Here is a 12,559-nt window from a genome sequence, read left to right on the forward strand (position 1 = left end):
ACCACAGTGTTAGGCTATCATATTTTTATTTGAATAACACTTCTCTGTTTAACCAGTACTTGTCAGGGGTCAGGGAAAGGGGAAGGGGTTGACTAAAAAGGCACAGTATGAGGAGGAACTGGGGTGGAGGGGCTGTTGGAACCGATCTATGTTTTTGACCGTGGGTATAATTTCCATGACTGTATGCATTTTTCAAAATGTATAACAGAAATAAGGAACTTTACTTTAGGTAAAGTTTAAAAAGCAGAAACTACAAAATGCACACAAACCACCCCCCAAATATTCTTCCTTTACTTTTCAATGCCTTTAAAATAAGAAGCAACATCTTAGTGCGGTCTGGAGAGCCGTCAACATCCTCTGCCCACATGTCCAGGTCCATCTCCTCCTTGTCTCCCTTGAGCTCTCTCCAAACTAGCTGCATTGGTCCTTATTACATCCCCTCAAAGCACTGTTCTTTTCATCCTAGAATTTCATGTCTCTCCACAATGTTCTTCTCTGGTTCCTTCCATCTTTTGGCAAGTTAACTACTATATATCCATGAGATCTCAGTTCAATAACACATTCTCAAAGATAGCATGACAATAAATCTTAAGGAACTCAAGGCATCAGTTCAGTTCAGTCACTCAGTCATGTCCAACTCTTTGCAACCCCATGGACTGCAATACGCCAGGCCTCCCGGTCCATCACCAACTCCCAGAGTTTACTCAAACTCATGTCCATTGAGTCAGTGATGTCATCCAACCATCTCATCCTCTGTCGTCCCCTTCTCCTCCCACCTTCAATTTTTCCCAGCATAAGGATGTTTTCAAATGAGTCAGCTCTTTGCATCAGGTGGCCAAAGTATTGGAGTTTTAGCTTCAACATCAGTCCTTCCAAAGAAAACTCAGGATTGACCTCCCTTAGGATGACTGGCTGTATCTCACTGCAGTCCAAGGGACTCTCAAAAGTCTCCTCCAATGCCACAGTTCAAAAGCATCAATTCGTCAGCACTCAGCTTTCTTTATAGTCCAACTCTCATATCCATACATGACCACTGGAAAAACCATAGCCTTGACTGGATGGACCTTTGTTGGCAAATATCTCTGCTTTTGAATATGCTATCTAGGTTGGGCATAACTTTCCTTCCAAGGAATAAGTGTCTTTTAATTTCATGGCTGCAGTCACCATCTGCAGTGATTTTGAATCCCCAAAAAATAAAGTCAGCCACTGTTTCCCCATCTATTTGCCATGAAGTGATGGGACCAGATGCCATGATCTTCATTTTCTGAATGTTGAGCTTTAAGCCAACTTTCTCTCTCTCCTCTTTCACTTTCATCAAGAGGCTCTTTAGTTCTTCTTCACTTTCTGCTTATCATAAGGGTGATGTCATCTGCATATCTGAGGTTATTGATATTTCTCCCAGCAATCTTGATTCCAGCTTGTGCTTCCTCCAGCCCAGAGTTTCTCATGATGTACTGTGTATATAATTTAAATAAGCATGGTGACAATATACAGCCTTGATGTACTCCTTTTCCTATTTGGAACCAGTCTATTGTTTCATGTTCATGTTGTTTCATGTCTAACTGTTGCTTCCTGACCTGCATATAGGTTTCTCAAGAGGCAGGTCAGGTGGTCTGGTATTCCCATCTCTTTCAGAATTTTCCACAGTTTATTGTGATCCACACAGTCAAAGGCTTTGGCATAGTCAATAAAGCAGAAATAGATGTTTTTCTGGAACTCTCTTGCTTTCTCAATGATCCACCAGATGTTGGCAATTTGACCTCTGGTTCCTCTGCTTTTTCTAAAACCAGCTTGAACATCAGGAAGTTCATGGTTCACGTGTTGCTGAAGCCTGGCTTGGAGAATTTTGAGCATCACTTTACGAGCGTGTGAGATGAGTACAATTGTGTGGTAGTTTGAGCATTCTTTGGCATTGCCTTTCTTTGGGATTGGAATGAAAACTGACCTTTTCCAGTCCTGTGGCCACTGCTGAGTTTTCCAAATTTGCTGGCATATTGAGTGCAGCACTTTCACACTATCTTTTAGGATTTGAAATAGCTCAGCTGGAATTCCATCACCTCCACTAGCTTTGTCCATAGTGATGCTTCCTAATGCCCACTTGACTTTATGTTCCAGGATGTCTGGATCTAGGTGAGTAATCACACCATTGTGATTAGCTGGCTCATAAAGATCTTTTTTGTACAGTTCTTCTGTGTATTCTTGCCACCTCTTCTTAATATCTTCCTCTTCTGTTAGGTCCATACCATTTCTGTCCTTTATTGAGCCCATCTTTGCATGAAATGTTCCCTTGGTATCTCTAATTTTCTTGAGATCTCTAGTCTTTCTCATTCTATTCTCTACGCCCACTCAAGGCATAGAGAATAGATTTTTGTGTCAGTGAAGATTAAAATCACCAGTACCACCACCACCACCTTTACAATATTACAGAAAGGACAGCCTAGTTATTTTACAGATTATGTACAGAAATTCAGCAGTGTTAGAACACTTCATGTACATTTGTCAGTTCTATGGCATCTGTATATATCTTCAGAGCATTATTACAGTATCAATTCACATGGTTGATCTGTGTGATTTATTTTTATTTTATTAAGCAGGACTCCACCTGTAGATTAGACTTCCCAGGTGGCACTGATGGTAAAGAATATGCAGGAGACAGACAGTGACAGTGGGTTTGATCCCTTGGTCAGGAAGATCCCCTAAAGGATGGCACAGCAACTCACTCCAGTATTCTTGCCTGGAGAATCCCATGGACAAAGGATCCTTGGGGGCTACCAGTCTATAGCATCGCAAAGAGTCAGACACTGAAGCAACTTAGCATGCACACATGCACCAGTAGATTTCAAGCTTCACAAGGTCAGAAATCACAGCTATCATCCCATCATTACGTTCTTCCAGTTTCTAGCACAGAGATTAACAAAATACATACTGAACAATGAATGGATGGATGAGCAGCAATATTGTCAAAAAGCAGTGCAAAGCCAATACTATTTATTCAATCACTTCCTTCGGACTCTTTCACTTTCTCAATCTGAATCCACACCCTGATGATTAAGGCCTCCAAACATCTGCTTTGTCCCATCTTCTGTATCATAGATTTTAACCTTTATTGCAGGCTAAAAAATGACCCTCTGACAAATAACCACAACCTGTAAGTGTTACCTTATACACACCGCAGTTCATGGGGGTCGCAGAGTCGGACATGACTGAGTGACTGAACTGAACTGATATGTTGGGGGAAAAAAGCCTTCACAGATATAAATTAAGGATATTGAGATGACGAAATTATTCTGGTTTCTCCAGGTAGGCCCTAAGTGTAATCACATATGTCCTTCGAGAGGCAGAGGAAAACTTCACACACACACACACACACACACACGTGAACAGGGAGATAGAGACTGCAGCAAAGCAGCCACAAGTCAAAGAGTGTCAGCAGCCCCCAGAGGCTGGAAGAGTCAAGGAAACAGATTCTCCTCTAGAGCCTCCAGAGGCTCCACAGACACCTTGATTTCCAATGACACTGACTTCAGACTTTTAGCCTCCAGAGCTGTGAGAGAACACATTTCCATTTAAGACACCCAGTTTGTGGCTAATTTGTTACAGCAGACTTCAGTAACCCATTACTCCCAGGAACTGTCAGATTCTGGGTAACTCTTCCAAGACTCACACAAGGAACCCCTCTACTAGTAACTACTCTCCACCCTTGGGAGACTGGGACTGACACATATACACTACTGATATTACCTATAAAATAGATAACTAATGAAAACCTACCACATAGGACAGGGAACTCTATTCAAATGCTTTGTGGTGAAAAATTGGGAAGGGAACCCAAAAAAGAGGGGATATTTGTTTATGTTTAGCTGAGTCACTTTGCTGTACAGCAGAAACTAACACAACATAGTAAAGCAACTCTACTCCAATAAATTATTTTTAAAAATGAGTGCAGTGATCCTTATACTCCCTGGAGAAGGAAATGGCAACCCACTCCAGTACTCTTGCCTGGAGAATTTCAAGGACAGAGGAGCCTAGCGGGCTACAGTCCATGGGAGAGCGAAGAAACAGACATGACTGTGCAACTAACTTTTCAATCCTTATATTGCTTTGTTATATGTACTGCTTGAAATATCCAATGAAGAACAATGCTTTGCAAAATGCCTGGTGTCTAATAAGTGCCTAACAACTTATTCATTTCCTCTCACCTCCAATTAACTGACTAAATCAATTCTATTCCATTATCTTTGTAGAGAAACAGTTCTGACTAACCTATGTAAATTAGCATCATTCTGAATCTTCATTCCCCTGTTACCTTCTCATCTCTTAGCCTATTTTAGTTTCTTCATAGCCCTAATTTCAATAGCATAGTATACAGATACAGATAGTGCGCTTCAGTCATGACCGTTTCTTTGCGACCCAGTAGATGGTAGCCCTCCAGGCTCCTCTGTGCATGGGAGTCTCCAGGCAAGAATATTGGAGTAATTTGCCATGCTGCCCTCCAGGGGATCTTCCTGACTTGGGGATCGAACTCCTGTGACTACTCCTGCATTGCAGGCAGATTCTTTACTGCTGAGCCACTGGGGCAAACATGTGTATATGTGTGCTCATGGTCTGCACTGCCCACCACCACCACGAGGGCAAGGACATGTCCACCATTTTTAATTTCGTACCTCAGAGCATAGTACCGCATACAGATAAGTTGATTAGACAATGTTTTTGAGTAGGTAGATTTTTTTCTCAGCTAGTTGTTCATAGCCCACTTCACTTTTCTGTGGAGACCTGATTTAATAACTTGAAAGCTTTAATTGAAAGCCGCCATTGTGTTATTATAGAACTAAGCCCAGAAATGAACAGTGGAAACACAACTTTATAAAAGTAAATGAAACCAACAGGCATTATAAAGGTAATTAAAAACTCATAACGATGTCTCCATTATACATAATCTCAACTACAGATCTAACAAATAGCCATCTTTAAGCATATCTATGCAAAAATCACACTATAGTAAAGTTTGATGAATGGCCAGATGTCAGCTTGTGACTATTATTTCAAACCGGTGATCATCAGCATAATAGAATACTCTGCTTCATTTTTCCTTTAAAAAATGGGCTCTGTATCCCTTGAATTCTTTTATTTTGTCCTTTAGCCAGTCCAAAAAAAAAAAATACTTAAAAGTACATATTACACTGTTGCCACATACTTGGCTAACATTTTATTTTATGCCTAAATCACTTCAATCCTTTTGGAACCTCCTAGAGATTTTCTTAACAACTATTATCCTCATAACTCCTAAATATGTCACATGGGGCATTTTGCAGGCAGTAGCTAAATCTTTAGGAACCAGGGTATTTTAAGTTTAATGGAGATGTAATTTTCCTAGGCTAAATTCTAGAAATTCAAGTTATAGTGCACTTATTTTTAAAAACAAATGTTGACACCATTTTCTCTTTATTATTATGATTTGTTCTCAGATGCTTTTTTCTCCTTTATGCACAGAAAATACTAGCTAAATATCCTGCTGATCTTGCTAAGGAGTTTACCTTATGTTCCTTTTAGATTTCTTAACTCTTCCCTCCACACTAGAGGAAAAGAGAGAAAAATGCTTGGAATGGCTTTTTTAAAAATTTAAGCTATCTCATGTTTAGGACAATGGGAATAAGTTAAACAGCAGAAAGAAAATATGAAAAAAAAGTGGAGGAAGTAGCACCAAGAGGAAAGAAGTGGGAAGGGGACATGATCTTTTAAAGTAAGCATGGCCCTTAAAGCTTTCAGTTCAGTTCAGTTCAGTTGCTCAGTCGTGTCCGACTCTTTGCGACCCCATGAATAGCAGCACACCAGGCCTCCCTGTCCATCACCAACTCCCAGAGTTCACTTAGACTCACATCCATCGAGTCAGTGATGCCATCCAGCCATCTCATCCTCTGTCGTCCCCTTCTCCTCCTGCCCCCAATCCCTCCCAGCATCAGAGTCTTTTCCAATGAGTCAACTCTTCACATGAGGTGGCCAAAGTACTGGAGTTTCAGCTTTAGCAGCATTCCTTCCAAAGAAATCCCAGGGCTGATCTCCTTCAGAATGGACTGGATGGATCTCCTTGCAGTCCAAGGGACTCTCAAGAGTCTTCTCCAACACCACAGTTCAAAAGCATCAATTCTTCGGTGCTCAGCTTTCTTCACAGTCCAACTCTCACACCCATACATGACCACAGGAAAAACCATAGCCTTGACTAGACGGACCTTTGTTGGCAAAGTAATGACTCTGTTTTTGAATATGCTATCTAGGTTGATCATAACTTTCCTTCCAAGGAGTAAGAGTCTTTTAATTTCATGGCTGCAGTCACCATCTGCAGTGATTTTGGAGCCCAAAAAAATAAAGTCTGACACTGTTTCCACTGTTTCCTCATCTATTTCCCATGAAGTGATGGGACCAGATGCCATTATCTTCATTTTCTGAATGTTGAGTTTTAAGCCAACTTTTTCACTCTCTTCTTTCACCTTCATCAAGAGGCTTTTTAGTTCCTCTTCACTTTCTGCCATAAGGGTGGTATCATCTGCATATTTGAGGTTATTGATATTTCTCCCGGAAATCTTGATTACATCTTGTGCTTCTTCCAGCCCAGCGTTTCTCATACAGTGGGCATTTTAGTCCTGGCTGTGCTGACTATTAATTATGGAACTCTAGGCATCTGGCCCTGTGAGTGGCAGACTTCTCTGAAAAAACTGAATAATAAAATTCTCCTCTGAAAAAACTGAATAATAATTAGAGGAATTAATAATTGGAGGAATAAAATGGGAGGGTGTTCAGTTCAGTCGCTCAGTCATGTCCAACTCTTTCCACCCCATGAACCACAGCACGCCAGGCCTCCCTGTCCACCACCAACTCCCAAGTTCGGAGTTTTCCCAAACCCATGTTCATCGAGTCGGTGATGCCATCCAACCATCTTATCCTCTGTCGTCCTCTTCTCCTCCTGCCCTCAATCTTTCCCAGCATCTGGGTCTTTTCAAATGAGTCAGCTCTTTGCATAGGGAGGGTGACTCAGTGATAAAGTATCCACCTGCCAATGCAAGAGACGTGGGTTAGATCTCTGGGTTGGGAAGATCACCTGGAGAAGGGAATGACTACCCACTCCAGTATTCTTGCCTGGAGAATCCCATGGACAGAGGAGCCTGGCAGGCTATAGTCCATGGGCTTGCAAAAAGAGTCAGATACAACTGAGTGAAACAACAACAACAACAAAAGAGGAACTGAGCAGATGTTTATTTCACTTTTTCAGTCCCTTGTATGGATTTACTCTTGCCTTCTTCAACAGTTTTCCCCTCCCACCATCCACCATAGTAATCCTAAGTTATTTATTAGCCATGTGTTGATTTCTCCCCAGTCATCTTTTTCTCATAGTCTCTGAACTTCATAAATTCCAATGATCTGCTACTTCAAGCAGCCTTACTTTAGCATGCATATTCTCTCTCTTAACTCTCTAAATCCATAATCCTCACCTTTTTAATTCTAAATGTATGTCTGCTTTTCACCTCTCCATACCCTTCTATGTTATTTGTCCTTTTCTCACTGTTACCTGTAGTCAGATTTCAACTCTTCCACAGTAGTAAGGTCAGCATTCTGGGACTATTTAACTCTTGTTTTGCAACACATACTTCCATTTACCAAATATTTAGTGGCTCCTATTACCTGCCACATCAGTGATCCAACACAAGAAATATAAAGATGAACAAACTGATCGAGACGCTGCCCTCAAGTAGCTTTGCTTACATTTTAGTGGTAAAAGATAAAGGGAAACATGACTACAAATATATTGCTAAGTGGTGATTAAGAAGTTGCACAGGGGGACAAAATATGGGGGTGGCACTGTTTTAGACTGGGTTTCTGAGACAGACTCTCTGGGAGGATGGATGATGGAGGCACCATGCAGATGTGTAGAGGAAGAGCATCCCAGGACAGTGATTTTTCTCCATTACCACTTAGCAATAAATTTTTAATTATGTTTTCACATATCTTTCACCACCAAAATGTAAGTAAAGCTTTTTGAGGGCAGTCTTTTGATCAGATGGTTCATCTTTATATTTCTTATGCTTGAATCACTGATGGGCAGGTAAACAGATCCACTAAATATCTGCTAAATGCTAAATTTTTGGAAGTATTTATCTGCTAAATATGCAGAAGTATTTATGTCAGAATGAGACTAACCACTTCCACCATGCACACTCTCCATTTTGAAACCATTACTATCTCATTCTTCTACACATCTTGGGTAATGCCACAGGTTTCTTTCTCTACATCCCGGCTTCTAAGTTCTACCTAAGAGAAACCACAAAGATGAACTGATTGGTCCTACTGCAAATTATTACCAAGGGTGCCTGGAAACTGACAAAGCCTGGTACAGACCAGGCACTCCATACACTTCTGTCAAACACAGTTTTGTCACATGAATGGATTTTGCAGAATCCTATATTTGAATATACTTTTCCCAAAACAACCATTATCAAAAATCTTGTCATCAACTCAAACAGCTTAAGGATTTAAATCCCCAAGATTCTTTTAATTCTACATTTTTTCTAATATATAAGTTACTTTTCTTTATTCACATTGAAAAAGAAGAAAGAAACTTTGAGAGGCAGTTTTCCAAAACCAGAAAGTATTATTGAAAATTATTCAAGTTCAATTTTGAATAAAATCCCCTGAGGTTCCTGTAAAATCTCCACTGAATAAGTTCACAATTCTGAGAGCACCATTTTTAGTATAATCTTCTCTTGGCTTACTTGGTTATTCAGCACTCTGAAATAGGAGGGTGTGAAGATTAAGCAAAAATGTCCTACTTGAGCAAAGTCCCTAACTTTGGATTTTAGAAAAAAGTCTGATAAATCTTATTCTTTGTTACAAGTTAAGTTTGGGGGAAAGTATTTCTCTGTGTTTACTGGCAGTGAAATCTGGGCCTGCTGAACACTTCTGGATCATCAACTGTCTGATTAATCCAAAATGCCTCCAAAGTAATGCAGACATAACATTTTCCCAAGCAAAGTGCTTTCTAAGAAAACTGATAGAATCACTGTGCAGCAAAGTAATTTTAGACAATTTCTTCATTAATGTTCTCAATGGAAAACATGATGCTAAGAAAATATTTCAAGAACTTTCTTTTCTTCCTGGTCTATTTTATTGAGTCTTACAATGTGATATTCACATAATTAATTATGAATCAACTTTAAGAGCAAGATGTGCCCTTAACTGCATGGCCTTAAAGAACACTCCCAACCTAAAAGTTGAGAGTTACAGTTTATTTGGTGGGAATTATTAGGACTTCAAGCCCATATGGCAGCATCTCCAGTAACCCAAAGAGAACTGCTCCCAGGAGGCAAGGGGAGAAGTCAGATCATATGGAAGTTTTAAAAGAAAGGGCAGGTAGTCTGAAAATCAAAAGATTATTGTTAATGAAAACCAGATATATCAAGTTAAAACATTCAGCACTTTTCTATGAATGGGAAGATGCAAGAGTCTTGGCTCCCTGAAATCATTCCTTTGATATGCACATCACCTATCTGGGGTCAGTATCATGTGTTTTCATCACATCCTAAGTTTCCTCAGGGCTCACCATAGGGAGTGGCTGCAAGTTGATGGCTCCTAGATGGCAGGTATTCTTTCCTTCCTGAGTTCCCTCTGGGCTCACCTGCTTACCATCTGTGGTGGCTACAATTGCTGATGACTGTGGCATCCTTTGTTTACTGATATGGCAGCAAATATTCCATTTCTCAGTTGGTAGGATAAATAGTTGAAATTGCTTTCCTTGTAGTGCACTAGAAGGAACCAGAGGCATCCCAGTGTGGGGCACCGTGCCTTTATTTGGGATAGAGACTTTGGTTCAAATATTTTAGGAGAAAGCTAAGGAAGGTGGAGAAACATCCTCAACTTCTCCCTCATTCTTACCCCATCATCTGTCACAGACATGGAATCACCCCTACTTTGATTAGTTATGTGACAAAAGTACACATTTTTAGGATGGCTAAACAGTATTCAGAGGTATATTTTAGGGCCTAGGAATAGAGCTTTGCTAGTTCATTCAACCAACCATTTTTTCAATAAGAATTTCTTATGTACCTATGCCAGGCACTGTCCTAAGCATTAAGACATAAAGCTGAAAGCAATTTTATGCCTGACTTTAAGCAGCCCATGATATAAAGGGAAAATAGACTTATAAAAAATGGAAAGACTATTATGTTAAACTCAATTTTAGATATTTTAACATGGTGTTAAGAGAGCACAGAGGACAAACTAGCTTACTCAGAAGCCACTTAATAGTTTCACTGGGAGTTAATATTTGCTTCAGATCCAGAAGCTCTAGCTTAGAAATGCACATGAGGTAAGTAAACTTATTTGGTCAAACGTTAGACCATCTCTCAATTTGGCCTAATCCATACAACTGGGCTTCTGCTTTGGCTTTCTAGGGAACTAAAGATGTGGCTGGAGCCCAGTTGAACCACATGACTCTCTAACATCTTCTCTTGCCCTTACATACACTCTACTCTCCTATCATCAATAAATGCTGGTTCAAAGGCATGTACACTGGTTAAAATCTGACTTGAGATCATTATTCCTTTTTGTTTGTTTGTTCTACATAATAAAGTGACTATCCCCCCTAACCCTCACCTTGGAAACATTCCTGTATTCTATTCAGGCCTCCTTTCCTACCATATGGTCTCATTCCTGTATAGTAGCTGCACTTGTGACATCCAGCACCTCAATGTCACAATGATTCAAAACACACCATTATTTTTAACAAATGGTACTTATACAGGACCCACCACATGCATAGGATATTGAGGTACATCACAGGTCTGAAAAACAATAGACTCAGTTATCCCTTGCCCAAGACTGCACACATAGTATGAATAGAAACTGACCCTCCAAGCTATATTTTCTAACTCTGAATTACATTGTCTTTTGCCTGACCACACAGAGTGGACCAGGAAGAAAGGTCTGGCCCCTCTCTCCCAAGAAGTGTAGTGGAGTTCATCACGTTCAGGTTATAATCCTAGATTAAAGAAACAAAAAGTCAGCTGGAAAGCAACATAATAATCAAGATCTAAATTGAAAAACAGCAAAAACAAAAGCAGAGAATAGGCAAAAAGATGAGGATAAACAAAGCTTCAGACTTAGAAGTCAAGTACATAACATATTTAAGGATAGTATAGAGGGGGCGGTTCTAAAATGGCAGAGCAATAGGAAAGGGAGACCACTTTCTCCCCAAGAAATTCATCAAAAGATATTTGAATGCCAGGCAACTTCCACAAAACAACTTCTGAATGCTGGTGGAGGACACCAGGCGCCCAGAAAGGCAGCCCATTCTCTCTGAAATGAGGTAGGACAAAATATAAAACACAGACAGACAAAAGAGTTAGGGATGGAGACCCATCCCAAAGAAGGAGTCATGAAGGAGGAAAAGTTTCCAAACACCAGGAAACCCTCTCACCAGTGGGTCTGTGGGGAGTTTTGGAATCTCAGAGTGCAACATAACTGGGAGAAAAAAAAAAAAAAAAAAACCCACAGAATATGCCTAACTGCAACTTCCAGCAGAGAAGTAGCCCAGACACTTGCTTCTGCCACCAGTGAGTGGGCACGGAACAGGGAGACTCAGGCTGCATGCTTAGGGTAAGAACCGGGCCTGAATGCCCTGAGGACAATCTGAGGGAGCTAACATGAGATAGCAACCCAAACTGTGGGATAGCCAGAGAGAGAAAAAAAAAAAGAGAGAGAGAGAGAGAGAACTGTCCCACAAAAAGCTCTAACCTAAGTCACAGCCTGGCTCCATCACAGAACAAAGGATTGAGTGAATGCCAAAGGAGAGCTAGCCAGCTGTGGACTGGCCCATCCCCCCGCCAGAGGCAGAGAGGCAGGCAGGTGACAGCCAGAGCCAGAAGGCAAGGGGCAATCTCAGCCCCAGAGACAGCATCCTCCACCAAACTGTGAGCAGGCTCCCAGTTGCTAACCAAGTCTTCCTGGGATCCTAGACAGTTGACATCTGCCAGGAGGGTTGCAGCCTGAGATCAGCTCCCCAGAGGAGAGACACAGCACACCTGAGATGGCGCTCTTGCTGTGCACCCAGGAAACCGAATGGCTGGGACCGGGAAGGTGATTAAGATGCACAGCCCACCTAGGACACTGCACTCACCAAGCACTTGGTCACCTGAGCTGCTCGGACCTGGGAAAGGCACAAAACACATGCCCAACTGAGTCTGTGCCCTTGTGGAGTACCTGAGAACCTTAACCTGAGCAGCTTAGACCTGGGAAGTACACGAAACCAGGGTCCGCTTTGGAAAGTTCTCCTGCAAAGTAACCTGAAGCCTGAGCAGTGTAGACCAGGAAAGCACATGCGCCATGAGCTGGGGTAAACCCAGTGTGGTCCATACACTGCAAGCACTCCCCACACACGCCAGTGATATTTGTTTGCAGTGTTCCTCCCTCCCTATAGCACATCTGAACAAGTGAGCCTAAATAAGTGACCACCTTAACCCCCTTGTGTCAGGGCAGAAATTAGACACTGAAGAGACTTGCAAACAGAGGACAC

This window comes from Bubalus kerabau, chromosome 2 (assembly GCF_029407905.1).
Source record: "Bubalus kerabau isolate K-KA32 ecotype Philippines breed swamp buffalo chromosome 2, PCC_UOA_SB_1v2, whole genome shotgun sequence".
In the NCBI taxonomy this organism is placed as follows: domain Eukaryota; kingdom Metazoa; phylum Chordata; class Mammalia; order Artiodactyla; family Bovidae; genus Bubalus; species Bubalus kerabau.